The sequence below is a fragment of the Bombina bombina genome, chromosome 4, assembly GCF_027579735.1.
Source record: "Bombina bombina isolate aBomBom1 chromosome 4, aBomBom1.pri, whole genome shotgun sequence".
Taxonomy (NCBI): Eukaryota; Metazoa; Chordata; class Amphibia; order Anura; family Bombinatoridae; genus Bombina; species Bombina bombina.
Window position 1 is genome coordinate 354696167 of NC_069502.1, and position 15854 is coordinate 354712020.

Below are 15854 nucleotides of genomic sequence, written 5' to 3' on the forward strand. Positions count from 1 at the left end.
CGAAGAGAGAAAGTCTGCCCCCTACTAGATCCGTTACCGGATAGGGGGCCATTCCTTCATGCTGTCTTAGAGGCAGCAGCAGGCTTTCTGGCCTGCTTGACTTTGTTCCAGCACTGGTTAGGTTTCCAGCCCAGCTTGGATTGAGCAAAAGTTCCCTCTTGTCTTGTAGCAGAGGAAGTTGATGCTGCACCTGCCTTGAAGTTTCGAAAGGCACGAAAATTAGACTGTTTGGCCTTTGATTTGGCCCTGTCTTGTGGAAGGGTATGACCCTTACCTCCAGTAATGTCAGCAATAATTTCCTTCAAACCAGGCCCGAATAGGGTCTGCCCCTTGAAGGGAATGTTAAGTAATTTAGACTTTGAAGTCACGTCAGCTGACCAAGATTTAAGCCATAGCGTCCTACGCGCCTGGATGGCGAATCAAGAATTCTTAGCCGTTAGTTTAGTCAAATGAACAATGGCGTCAGAAAAAAAAGAATTAGCTAGCTTAAGTGTTCTAAGCTTGTCAAGTATTTCAGTCAATGGAGTAGCTGTCTGAAAGGCCTCTTCCAGAGACTCAAACCAGAACGCCGCAGCAGCAGTGACAGGCGCAATGCATGCAAGGGGCTGCAGGATAAAACCTTGTTGAATAAACATTTTCTTAAGGTAACCTTCTAATTTTTTATCCATTGGATCTGAAAAAGCACAACTGTCCTCGACAGGGATAGTGGTACGCTTTGCTAAAGCAGAAACTGCTCCCTCCACCTTAGGGACCGTCTGCCATAAGTCCCGTGTGGTGGCGTCTATTGGACACATTTTTCTAAAAATAGGAGGGGGGGAAAACAGCACACCGGGTCTATCCCACTCCTTATTAATGATTTCTGTAAACCTTTTAGGTATTTGAAAAACATCAGTACACACCGGCACTGCATAGTATTTATCCAGTCTACACAATTTCTCTGGTACTGCAATTGTGTCACAGTCATTCAGAGCAGCTAACACCTCCCCAAGCAATACACGGAGGTTCTCAAGCTTAAATTTAAAAGTAGAAATATCTGAATCAGGTTTCCCCGAATCAGAAATGTCACCCACAGACTGAAGCTCTCCTTCCTCAGCTTCTGCATATTGTGACGCAGTATCAGACATGGGCCTTAAGGCATCTGCACGCTCTGTACTACGTCTAACCCCAGAGCTATCACGCTTCCCTCTGAATTCCGGCAGTCTGGCTAATACCGCTGACAGGGTATTATCCATGATTGCCGCCATGTCTTGCAAAGTAATCGCTATGGGCGTCTTTGATGTACTTGGCGCCATTTTAGCGTGAGTCCCTTGAGCGGGAGTCAAAGGGTCTGACACGTGGGGAGAGTTAGTCGGCATAACTTCCCCCTCGCCAGAATCATCTGGTGATAAATTTTTTAAAGATAAAAGCTGATCTTTATTGTTTAAAGTGAAATCAATACATTTAGTACACATTCTCCTATGGGGTTCCACTACGGCTTTTAAACATAATGAACAAGGAGTTTCCTCTATGTCAGACATGTTTATACAGACTAGCAATGAGACTAGCAAGCTTGGAAAACACTTTACATCAAGTTAAACAAGCAATATAAAAAACGTTACTGTGCCTTTAAGGGAAACAAATTTTGCTAAAATTTGAAATAACAGTGAAAAAAGGCAGTTAAACTAACGAAATGTTTACAGTGTATGTAGCAAGTTAGCAGAGCATTGCACCCACTTGCAAATGGATGATTAACCCCTTAATACAAAAAACGGATTAACAAATTGAAAAAAAAATGTTTTTTAAACAGTCACAACTGCCACAGCTCCACTGTGGCTTTACCTTCCTCAATATATGACTTTTGAAGCCTTTTGAGCCCTTCAGAGATGTCCTAAAGCATGCAGGGGACTGCTGAGGGAAGCTGAATGTCTGTCTGTAATTTTAACTGCGCAAAAAAGCACTAAAATAGGCCCCTCCCACTCATATTACAACAGTGGAAAGCCTCAGGAAACTGTTTCTATGCAAAAATCAAGCCAGCCATGTGGAAAAAACTAGGCCCCAATAAGTTTTATCACCAAAGCATATATAAAAACGATTAAACATGCCAGCAAACGTTTTATATTGCACATTAATCAGAGTATATACCTCTGATAGCAAGCCTGATACTAGTCACTATTAAATCACTGTATTTAGGCTTAACTTACATTAATCCGGTATCAGCAGCTTTTTTCTAGCAAATCCCATCCCTAGAAAAACTTAAACTGCACATACCTTATTGCAGGATAACCTGCACGCCATTCTCCCTCTGAAGTTACCTCACTCCTCAGACATATGTGAGAACAGCAGTGGATCTTAGTTACTTCTGCTAAGATCATAGAAAAACGCAGGCAGATTCTTCTTCTAAATGCTGCCTGAGATAAAATAGTACAACTCCGGTACCATTTAAAAACAATAAACTTTTGATTGAAGAAAAAACTAACTATATTACACCACTTTCCTCTTACTACCTCCAGCTATGTTGAGAGTTTGCAAGAGAATGACTGGATATGGAAGTTAGGGGAGGAGCTATATAGCAGCTCTGCTGTGGGTGATCCTCTTGCAACTTCCTGTTGGGAAGGAGAATATCCCACAAGTAATGGATGATCCGTGGACTGGATACACCTTACAAGAGAAACACACACATTATATATAAATATATATATATATATATATATATACACACACATATATATATATATATATATATATATACTGTATATATACACACACATATATACATACACATAACTACACACATACACACACATTACCACAGGAGTACACTTTAAATTTTAAAACCAGGGTGCTAGCACAAGTGTCCACAATAAAAAGTCCAGGCAGTCACTTTCTGGATTTTAATATAATCACACCTTTATTGTGACCTCTATTGTGACATCTCACGACCCTATTTCCTGAACTGTAATGCATAGTGCTAAATAAATGGCTAAAACATATATGGGTCTTAGCCACCTATGTAACACTATGCATCACAGTTCAGGGTTGGCCAAGCTAGATTCTACTACTTTAATTTGTCTCCAATCTTAAAAAGCTTTATTTCATCCTTGCATTGACTATATTACTTTGTATACAATTCTTCCTAATACTAGTCACAAATATTTTCTTGTACTTGCATGCTACACAATTTAAATTTGATGCATAGGAAGTATGTATTTAACGATTTGTTATAGGAGTTGCTCTTGCTGTGGTAACCCCTATTTGATGGTTTGAAGGGGAGAGGTTTCTAGGCTATAAATTAAGTTTGTTTGTATTGCACTTTTGTCTGAGGAAAGGGTCACAATAAAGATGTGATTATATATTAAATCCATTGAGTGCCTGTCTGGATTTTTTACTATTTATATATACTGTATATATATATATATATATATATCAGCATAAAGGGATACTTCATGGAACACCACTGACTTCCATTCCTTGTGGGATTTAAAATAAGTCTATATTTTCAAAATAATCAAATAATGTGTTAAATTGTGTTTTCAATACAATACCGGGTGAATTGAATTTTCAAATGACTCTTTTTCACCTAAATTACACGTTTTGCAGTATGGTGCGGTACAGCTATACTGCTGAAAAATTGACCTTTGTGCGTGGAAAATGCAGGTTTCCCGTATTATGTCTCTCCATTCCGCACTCAAAAAATAACAAATTATCCAAAATAATAAAAATGATTCCTATTTTAATACCCTTTTTAAAAAATAAAAAACCCACCCCAAAATAAAAAAAGCCTAATCTAAAATAAACTACCAAGGGCCCTTAAAAAGGACTTTTTAACAAACACCCCCTAACAGTATACAAACCCCCACCCCCAAACCCACAAAATAAAAATAAAGTAAAACCTAATCCACCCATTGCCCTGAAAAGGGCATTTGTATTGGGCATTGCCCTTAAAAGGGCATTTAACTCTTGTTCCTGCCCTTAAAAGGGCATTCAGCTCTTTTATGAAATGCCCAAGCCCTAATCTAAAAATAAAAACCCACCCCAAAATGAAAAAATACATTATACAAAATAACAAATTATCAAAAATAATAAAAATTATTCCTATTCCAATACCCATTAAAAAAAAAACACCCCAAAATAAAAAAACGAATCTAGAATAAACTACAAATAGCCCTTAAAAGGATCTTTTGTAGTGCATTGCCCTAAATTAAACAGTTCTTTTACCAGAAAAAAAAATACAAAGACCCACTAACATTACAAACCCCCACCCCCCGAAACCCACAAAATAAAAAAAATCTTAAGCTAACCATTGCCCTGTAGAATAGAATTCAATAGAATTTCAGAAGTTTTCATCCTATTGGCTGTTTTGAACAGCCAACGGGATTTCAGTAGCTCTCATCCTATTGGCTGATTTGAATTTCCAAATCATATCAGCCAATAGGAGAGCAAGGGACGCCATCTTGAATCGCGTACCTTACATAGAAAATTCAGCATACAACGGCGACCATATGAAGAGGATGCTCCACACCCATATTTCTTCAGGATGAACCTGCTCCGCGCCGCCGGGATGAAAATAGAAAATTCCACCAGGATGAAGATAGAAGATGCGGCATGGATGAAGACTTCTCGCCGCCTGGATGAGGACTTTGTCGCCTGGATGAAGATCGTTTAAGCAGGACTTCAAACACTGTGAGTGAATCTTCAGGGGTTAGTAAGTGGGTTTAGTTTTTTTAAGCTTTTTCTGGGTGTTTTTTTTTTTGTTTTGTTTAAGGTTTGGGCTTTCGTAAAAGAGCTGCATGCCCTTTTCAGGGCAAAGTAAATGAGCTAAATGCCCTTTAAAGGGCAATGCCAATACAAATGCCTTTTTTAGGGCAATGGATAGGTAGGTTTTTTACATATTTTTTTTTATTTTTGTGGGTTTGGAGGGGGTGGGGGTTTGTAATGTTAGTGGGTCTTTGCATTTTTTTTCAGGTAAAAGAGCTGTTTAACGTAGGGCAAAGTCCTACAAAAGGCCCTTTTAAGGGCTATTGGTAGTTTATTCTAGATTAGGTTTTTTATTTTGGGGTGTTTTTTTTTTTCTAAATGGGTATTAGAATAGGAATAATTTTTATTATTTTTGATAATTTGTTTGTTATCTTGTGTAATGTATTTTTTTTCATTTTAGGGTGGGATTTTATTTTTAGATTAGGGCTTGGGTATTTCATAAAAGAGCTGATTGGCCTTTTAAGGGCAGGAAAAAGAGCTAAATGCCCTTTTAAGGGCATTGCCCATACAAATGCCCTTTTCAGGGCAATGGGTAGATTAGGATTTACTTTATTTTTATTTTGTGGGATTGGGGGGGTGTTTGTTTTGTAGCAAAAGAGCTGTTAACTTCAGTGCAATGCCCTACAAAAGGCCCTTTTAAGGGCCCACAAATTGCCCTTTTAAGGGCCCTTGGTAGTTTATTCTAGATTAGGCCTTTTTATTTTGGGGTGTTTTTTTTTTAAATGGTATTAGAATAGGAATAATTTTTATTATTATATGTAATTTCTTTTGTTATTTTTTGTAATGGTAGGTTTTTTTATTTTTTGTAATTGTAGGTTTTTTGTTTTTTTTGTAAAGTTAGGATTTAGTGTAAGGTAGTTTAGGTTTTATTTCACAGGTAAGTTTGTATTTATTTTAACTAGGTTGTTAGTAAATAGTTAATAACTATTTACTAACTAGTCTACCTAGTTAAAATTAATACAAACTTACCTGTGAATTAAAAATAAAACCTAAGCTAGCTACCATATAACGATTAGTTATATTGTAGCTAGCCTAGTTTTTATTTCACAGGTAAGTATTTAGTTTTAAATAGGAATGATTTAATTAATAATTGTGAGTTTAATTTAGCTCTATTTTAATTATGTTATAGTTAGGGGGTGTTAGGGTTAGGGTAACATTAGGGTTAGGGTTACAGTTAGGTTAAGGCTTAGGGTTATGCTTAGGGTTATGTTAGGGTTAGGTTTAGGGATTAATATAGTTTAATTTAGGTAGTTGCGATGTGGGGGCTGGCAGTTTAGGGGTTAATAGGTTTATTTAGTGATGTGGGAGGCCAGAGGTTTAGGGGTTAATAACTTTATTTAGTGGTGGCGATTTAGGGCGGAATAGGGGTTAATAGATTTATTATAGAGTGGGCGATGTTGGGGTGCAGGGGAATAGGGGTTAATAACTAGTATATTGTTGGTGATATCGGGAGCGGCAGATTAGGGGTTAATAGTTTTATTTAGGTGGCAGCGATATCAGGGGTGGCAGATTAGGGGTTAATAACTGTAGTTGTCGGCGATGTCGGTGGGGGGCAGATTAGGGGTGTTAAGTTTATATTAGGGTGTTAGGTTGAAACATTAGGTTTTTTCCCCATAGACATCAATGGGGCTGTGTTACAGAGCTTTTCTTTCCGCGATCGCATTTGTTAATTTTTTTTTTCTGAACCGCTCTCCCCATTGATATCTATGGGGAAAGTGTGCATGAGCATGTCAAAAACAGCGCTTGAATTGTGTGCGGTATGGAGCTTAAAACCACCATATCGCACGCACAAGCTGGCTGTTTGAAAACTTGTAATGACTGCACTATAGAGGGTTAAATAACGCAACTATTGTTAATTTCCCTATAGCGCGCATAACTCATAATCTAGGTGTAAGATTACAAAAAATAATAAACAACATTATCCAAAATAATACAAATTAAACCCAATCTAATAGCCCTATAAAAACAAAAAAGACACCCAAACCCCCCCAACCTAGCAATAAACTACCAATAGCCCTTAAAAGGGCCTTTTGTAGGGCATTGCCATAAATTAAACAGCTCTTTTACATTAAAAAATTACAAAGTCCCCCCTAACAGTAACCCCCCCAAAATAAAAAAAACTAACTCTAAAAAAACCTAAAGGGGCATTTGTATCGGCATTCCCCTTAAAGGGCATTCAGCTCTTTTACTGCCCATTAAAAGCCTTAATCTAAAAAAAAAACACCCAAAAAAATAAAAAAAGCCTAAATCTAATCCCCAAAAAGGTACTCACAGTTCCTGAAGTCCGGCAGAGAAGATCTTCTTCCAGGTGGTGAAGGTTGTCTTCCAGGCAGCGACATCTTCATCCAGTGCAGGGACCTCTTCTATCTTTATCCAGGGCAAAGGCGGCACATAGCGGAGGTGACCGCGGAACAGGACCGGCGACCGCTGAGCCATCCAGCATGGAGGATCCTATTCATACGATCGTTGGTGCACACTGAGGATTGAATGCAAGGTACCCCTTTTATATTGGGGTACCGTTGCATTCTTATTGGCTGAAAAATTCAAATCAGCCAATAGGATGAGAGCTGCTTAAATCCTATTGGCTAATTTGAACAATGTTAGAAAGAAAATGGGCGCCTCATATTGAAATCCATATGTGATATATAATAAAGAAGGTAAATAGTAAAACTCACAATTTTTGAAGGCACTAGATAGTGCAAACAGGCAGGCTGACACTTGCAGTAGTCAGCTAACTGGATACTGATCCTGTGTCAAGGTAGAGACCAATTCTCAGGTCACAGGTAAGATCACCTGAGATTACATCACAAACCAATAGTGATGTAATGGTTTGTATTGTTCTTTGTGCAGATAGAGCAAATTCTATCTGAATAATCAGTCAGAAAGACTCCTCTATATATAAATGTTAAAAGACGAGTTTAATGTTGCTGCAACGCGTTTCTCGACCACACAACACGGTCGTTCATCAGGCATAAAAATAAGATAAAAATACAAATAAAAAAGTGTTTTTTTAAGCTGCCACAATGTGTTTCATTGGTTATCCAGCACTTTCAAATTATCCAATGGACAACGGAGGGTTAAGGTGTCAAGTGTGGAATCAATTATTCACTAATAATGTGTATTTGCAAACAGACGCAAAAATCTGTGATGAGACTTTTTTAGAATAAAAATATCTAATACCATACAAATAGGGGAACAGTTCAGGTGTGTGCACTGTCCATATAGAAAAATTGAAAAAACTTAGAAGTTTCTATAAAACAGTATCCTGTAAACAGCTGCTGCATAAAATGTACTGTTGTAAATAAGTAAAGAAGTGGCGGTGTTCCCCCAACACCCCCCACAATTCAAAACTCAAGGGAAACAATCACAGTCATCTGTAAATCAAATGTGCATTTGAAAAAATGACTCACCACTCTCTGGCTCCTTGGCAAGGTGCCTACTTTGTTTCAGATGCTGTATTCAGTGTTCTAGGGACATCAACCCTACTTTGTCACCTCCGGCTACTTGTTATTCAGGTATCCATTTCCTCTGCCTGGACAAGTAATGCTTTCTCTCTTTTGTAATTCAGTATTGTTGAACGGTAAATCATATTTTTTATTTTTCTTTATAAGCTGAAAATATAAACCATAGATACACTGGTGTAACTAAATGAGTGTGTAATTGAATGAAGCTGGAAGAAAAGGGGTGTGATTCCCTAAACCAATAGAATGACAGATGAGGGTTTTTAAAGTTGTGAACTGTTTAGCAGTTAAGAGCAGGCTAGGAGTAAGGCAGCAGCCGAAACCGGTCAGCCTTTTGTGCATCTGTTTGATTGTTTGTTATTGTGTTCTTACCCAGGGTTTATAATACCCTTTGTTTTTCAATAAAGTCTATTATTTTATCACTATACCTAGTGCTCCTGTTACAAAATTTTTTTTTGAAGTTCATAAAAATATCTAAACAAATTTTTTACATATAATGATTTAAAAAAAGGGTTTTGTTATGAAAGGAATGATATTAATAAATATGTAATTAAGGATATTTGTAAATTCATAAGATATACTATGAAACACATATGTCACAATGAAATAGGATAGTATACACTTTGTTGAATCAATAAAAAATAAATAAATTTGTTGATATTTTAAAAACCATTGGGAGAGTAACTATATATAGCAAACTGTATACCATTTTTTGTGACAATGTTTGGGATAAATCATTGTCTCCAATAAAAAATGAAGAAACAGTAGTTTGTGTAATGAACCCAGTAGCTTAGATAAGAGTAAATAAGTAACAACTGTCTAGGATAAGTTGTGTAGAACAATATATGTGGTGTCAAGATGAACAAAAAAAAAAAGGACAACAGTAAAAATTCCTGATCAACATCATATATATTAATACATTAATATTATAAACAAGATTTTTTTATAAAATTAATTAAAAAAAAATTCTGCATGAGTTAGTGGGAGCTAGCTGAGTTAGCCCAAATAAATAGTGTGTTATACTCAAATTAAATTTCTGTTTGACTAATGTCAAAAGACATAGAAGACATACAATTGTGACCTAAATGCAGTTGACACAAAAAAATTTGAATAAAGAGTCATATTTTTTTTTAAATGATATATATATATAAAAATTATAATTTTTATTTGAGAATATTTTGTTTTTATTATTATTATTAATAACCTAAAAAGCGAAGAGACCAGATAATTGTATATATATATATATATATATATATATATATATATATATATATATATATATACTGTTATACCTAACTAACGGCTAGATTTGGAGTTTGGCGGTAAAAGGGCTGTTAACGCTCCGCGGGTTTTTTTCTGGCCGCACCATAAATTTAACTCTGGTATCGAGAGTTAAAACAAATGCTGCGTTAGGCTCCAAAAAAGGAGCGTAGAGCATTTTTACCGCAAATACAACTCTCGATACCAGAGTTGCTTACGGACGCGGCCGGCCTCAAAAACGTGCTCGTGCACGATTATCCCATAGGAAACAATGGGGCTGTTTGAGCTGAAAAAAAACCTAACACCTGCAAAAAAGCAGCGTTCAGCTCCTAACGCAGCCCCATTGTTTCCTATGGGGAAACACTTCCTACGTCTGCACCTAACACCCTAACATGTACCCCGAGTCTAAACACCCCTAGCCTTACACTTATTAACCCCTAATCTGCCGCCCCCGCTATCGCTGACCCCTGCATTACACTTTTAACCCCTAATCTGCCGCTCCGTAAACCGCCGCCACCTACGTTATCCCTATGTACCCCTAATCTGCTGCCCTAACATCGCCGACCCCTATGTTATATTTATTAACCCCTAATCTGCCCCCCACAACGTCGCCGACACCTACCTACACTTATTAACCCCTAATCTGCCGACCGGACCTGAGCGCTACTATAATAAAGTTATTAACCCCTAATCCGCCTCACTAACCCTATCATAAATAGTATTAACCCCTAATCTGCCCTCCCTAACATCGCCGACACCTACCTTCAATTATTAACCCCTAATCTGCCGACCGGAGCTCACCGCTATTCTAATAAATGTATTAACCCCTAAAGCTAAGTCTAACCCTAACACTAACACCCCCCTAAGTTAAATATAATTTTTATCTAACGAAATAAATTAACACTTATTAAATAAATGATTCCTATTTAAAGCTAAATACTTACCTGTAAAATAAATCCTAATATAGCTACAATATAAATTACATTTATATTATAGCTATTTTAGGATTAATATTTATTTTACAGGTAACTTTGTATTTATTTTAACCAGGTACAATAGCTATTAAATAGTTAAGAACTATTTAATAGTTACCTAGTTAAAATAATTACAAATTTACCTGTAAAATAAATCCTAACCTAAGTTATAATTAAACCTAACACTACCCTATCAATAAAATAATTAAATAAACTACCTACAATTACCTACAATTAACCTAACACTACACTATCAATAAATTAATTAAACACAATTGCTACAAATAAATACAATTAAATAAACTATCTAAAGTACAAAAAATAAAAAAGAACTAAGTTACAGAAAATAAAAAAATATTTACAAACATAAGAAAAATATTACAACAATTTTAAACTAATTACACCTACTCTAAGCCCCCTAATAAAATAACAAAGACCCCCAAAATAAAAAATTCCCTACCCTATTCTAAATTTAAAAAGTTACAAGCTCTTTTACCTTACCAGCCCTGAACAGGGCCCTTTGCGGGGCATGCCCCAAGAAGTTCAGCTCTTTTGCCTGTAAAAGAAAACATACAATACCCCCCCCCCAACATTACAACCCACCACCCACATACCCCTAATCTAACCCAAACCCCCCTTAAATAAACCTAACACTAAGCCCCTGATGATCTTCCTACCTTGTCTTCACCATGCCAGGTTCACCGATCCGTCCTGGCTCCAAGATCTTCATCCAACCCAAGCGGGGGCTAGACATCCACTGAAGAAGTCCAGAAGAGGGTCCAAAGTCTTCCTCCTATCCGGCAAGAAGAGGACATCCGGACCGGCAAACATCTTCTCCAAGCGGCATCTTCTATGTTCTTCCATCCGATGACGACCGGCTCCATCTTGAAGACCTCCAGCGCGGATCCATCCTCTTCTTCCGACGACTAGACGACGAATGACGGTTCCTTTAAGGGACGTCATCCAAGATGGCGTCCCTCGAATTCCGATTGGCTGATAGGATTCTATCAGCCAATCGGAATTAAGGTAGGAATTTTCTGATTGGCTGATGGAATCAGCCAATCAGAATCAAGTTCAATCCGATTGGCTGATCCAATCAGCCAATCAGATTGAGCTCGCATTGTATTGGCTGATCGGAACAGCCAATAGAATGCGAGCTCAATCTGATTGGCTGATTGGATCAGCCAATCGGATTGAACTTGATTCTGATTGGCTGATTCCATCAGCCAATCAGAAAATTCCTACCTTAATTCCGATTGGCTGATAGAATCCTATCAGCCAATCGGAATTCGAGGGACGCCATCTTGGATGACGTCCCTTAAAGGAACCGTCATTCGTCGTCTAGTCGTCGGAAGAAGAGGATGGATCCGCGCTGGAGGTCTTCAAGATGGAGCCGGTTGTCATCGGATGGAAGAACATAGAAGATGCCGCTTGGAGAAGATGTTTGCTGGTCCGGATGTCCTCTTCTTGCCGGATAGGAGGAAGACTTTGGACCCTCTTCTGGACTTCTTCAGTGGATGTCTAGCCCCCGCTTGGGTTGGATGAAGATCTTGGAGCCAGGACGGATCGGTGAACCTGGCATGGTGAAGACAAGGTAGGAAGATCATCAGGGGCTTAGTGTTAGGTTTATTTAAGGGGGGTTTGGGTTAGATTAGGGGTATGTGGGTGGTGGGTTGTAATGTTGGGGGGGGGGTATTGTATGTTTTCTTTTACAGGCAAAAGAGCTGAACTTCTTGGGGCATGCCCCGCAAAGGGCCCTGTTCAGGGCTGGTAAGGTAAAAGAGCTTGTAACTTTTTAAATTTAGAATAGGGTAGGGAATTTTTTATTTTGGGGGTCTTTGTTATTTTATTAGGGGGCTTAGAGTAGGTGTAATTAGTTTAAAATTGTTGTAATATTTTTCTTATGTTTGTAAATATTTTTTTATTTTTTGTAACTTAGTTCTTTTTTATTTTTTGTACTTTAGCTAGTTTATTTAATTGTATTTATTTGTAGGAATTGTGTTTAATTAATTTATTGATAGTGTAGTGTTAGGTTAATTGTAGGTAATTGTAGGTAGTTTATTTAATTAATTTATTGATAGGGTAGTGTTAGGTTTAATTATATCTTAGGTTAGGATTTATTTTACAGGTAAATTTGTTATTATTTTAACTAGGTAACTATTAAATAGTTCTTAACTATTTAATAGCTATTGTACCTGGTTAAAATAATTACAAAGTTGCCTGTAAAATAAATATTAATCCTAAAATAGCTATAATATAATTATAATTTATATTGTAGCTATATTAGGATTTATTTTACAGGTAAGTATTTAGCTTTAAATAGGAATCATTTATTTAATAAGAGTTAATTTATTTCGTTAGATAAAAATTATATTTAACTTAGGGGGGTGTTAGTGTTAGGGTTAGACTTAGCTTTAGGGGTTAATACATTTATTAGAATAGCGGTGAGCTCCGGTCGGCAGATTAGGGGTTAATAATTGAAGGTAGGTGTCGGCGATGTTAGGGAGGGCAGATTAGGGGTTAATACTATTTATGATAGGGTTAGTGAGGCGGATTAGGGGTTAATAACTTTATTATAGTAGCGCTCAGGTCCGCTCGGCAGATTAGGGGTTAATAAGTGTAGGTAGGTGTCGGCGACTTTGTGGGGGGCAGATTAGGGGTTAATAAATATAACATAGGGGTCGGCGATGTTAGGGGCAGCAGATTAGGGGTACATAAGGATAACGTAGGTGGCGGCGCTTTGCGGTCGGCAGATTAGGGGTTAATTATTTTAAGTAGCTTGCGGCGACGTTGTGTGGGGCAAGTTAGGGGTTAATAAATATAATATAGGGGTCGGCGGGGTTAGGGGCAGCAGATTAGGGGTACATAAGTATAACGTAGGTGGCGGTCGGCAGATTAGGGGTTAAAAATTTTAATCGAGTGGCGGCGATGTGGGGGGACCTCGGTTTAGGGGTACATAGGTAGTTTATGGGTGTTAGTGTACTTTAGGGTACAGTAGTTAAGAGCTTTATAAACCGGCGTTAGCCAGAAAGCTCTTAACTCCTGCTTTTTTCAGGCGGCTGGAATCTTGTCGTTAGAGCTCTAACGCTCACTGCAGAAACGACTCTAAATACCAGCGTTAGAAAGATCCCATTGAAAAGATAGGCTACGCAAATGGCGTAGGGGGATCTGCGGTATGGAAAAGTCGCGGCTGTAAAGTGAGCGTTAGACCCTTTAATCACTGACTCCAAATACCAGCGGGCGGCCAAAACCAGCGTTAGGAGCCTCTAACGCTGGTTTTGACGGCTACCGCCGAACTCTAAATCTAGGCCTAAGTGGGAATAAACGGCTTGGTGTATAAAATGGATTAAAGATAGTTTGTTTATAAAAATGTATAATTATGCTCTAATGTTAGTGGGAGCTAGCTGAGTGGCCCTAAAAAGTAAATGTTTGAACAACATTTTTTTTTTTATTTTTTTATTTAACCCATGTTGATATACGCATAAAAAACATGGAATGAAATAAAAAAGTGACATGACATGAAATTGCTGAAAAATATATTGAATATAAGAGAGGTATGTATATAAAAATCTTTGTCATAAAAGTGAACACATATAAAACATCTGTGTTTTCGTCTGAACAGAAGGTATGAATTAATGAACCTAAAAGTGTGTAGATGATAATGATGTACATGGTGATCAGACTGTTTGATAGTGAATATGAAGGTGGTGTGGATGAGTTAAAAAATGTTAATGCAAAAGAGATAGTGAGGAATAAGTGGGAGTAATGTTAATGTTAGAAGAAAGTGAATCAGAAAGAGAATTTAAACTAAGAGGGAAGAAGGTCTGCAATTTATGAATCCAAAAGGTTTCTCTCCGACGAAGTCTGACTAATCGATTGTAATCAGAAGATTTAGATATATGATCTATGGGCATAAATTTATATATATAAGGATTATTAGAATGATGGGTATTGCAATGATTAGGAATGCTATGTTTGATTTTGTTTTGTTTTTACAGTTTTTACAATTTCTGAAATGTTCACCTCATCTAGTTCTCATAGCTCTTGAGGTGTGTCCCACATATTGCTGGCCACATAAACAATCTATAAGATATACTACATAACTGGAGTCACAATTGAAAATTTGTGTGATATCGAAAGTTTCCCCTGATTTATTGGACTTGAAGCTTTTTGCTCCTGCTTTAATGTATTTGCAAGCATTACAACCTCTTTTGTTGCATTTGTAGATACCCCTCAAACCAAATGGGTTTTTCCTGGGGATGTCACCTGAGTTGCATGACTTGAAAATTAGTTTGCATACACTATTTGTAAATCCCCACACATATATCAAAATAAAAGGGTTACATATATATATATATATATATATATATATATATATATATATATATATATATACCTTGACATATACCATATAGACTATAAACTCTTGAAACAGCATTGTTCATTACTTAGAAGAAAATGTTATTTTTAAATGTTGCCATTTAATCATGTACACTACATATTTTGAAATTCGCCTGTGGCAGTTGTTCCACATGTAGCCACATGATCAACAAGAAAAAGACCATCATTGATAGATTTGGCAACCAACACCTCATTAAAATGTACATCAGTTGTAACTCTATAGGTGTTATTTATGCTCTACAATGTACTTGTCCGCAGACTTATATAGGAATGACGACGAGAAAACTACACACACGAGTCATGGAACATCTCCGCAATATCAGGAATGCATCTAAAGATTTGTCTAAAGACAAAAAAATCACTGAACACCACCAATCTAAGACCTCAGAATTGCAATGTTACGGCATACATAAGATATCATTAGGGCTGAGAGGGGGTGATTTGGAGAATTCACTCCTTAAACTGGAAACCAAATGGATCTATTTGATGGATTGTGTATATCCTAAAGGAATGAACAAATTAAATAATTATTCCATGTTTATTTAAATTAACCATCAACAACCTAGTTTAGTGGCCTCATCCACTGAATTTTCTGGCTATTAGAAGGACGATTCTAGTAAATAAATTTAGGTATCATTTAATGATATTCTTGTTGACACTTTAAAATAAAAAAACTTTTCTTTTTATTCCCACACATATTTTTCTCCACCCTCACCCCCATTTATGCATCACATTCCAGTTTTTTGTCACAGTTCCACATACTATTAAGCTTATGTTCACTAGCACATGGGACCAATGTTATATATAGCTAACCTACCCCCCCCCCTCTTTGTCACGTTAAGAGGCAAGGCATCAGTGCAATACAGTCCGGATTGATATATAGTTATATGCTATAACTGCAAGGTTTTCACACTTTTTTTGAATATTATTTTGTAATAATAATTTAGTTAATCAACTCTAGTAATTTTAGTACTATTTACTACACATTCGCCCTGTTCCTTTACCTTTTAGTCCAATTCACACA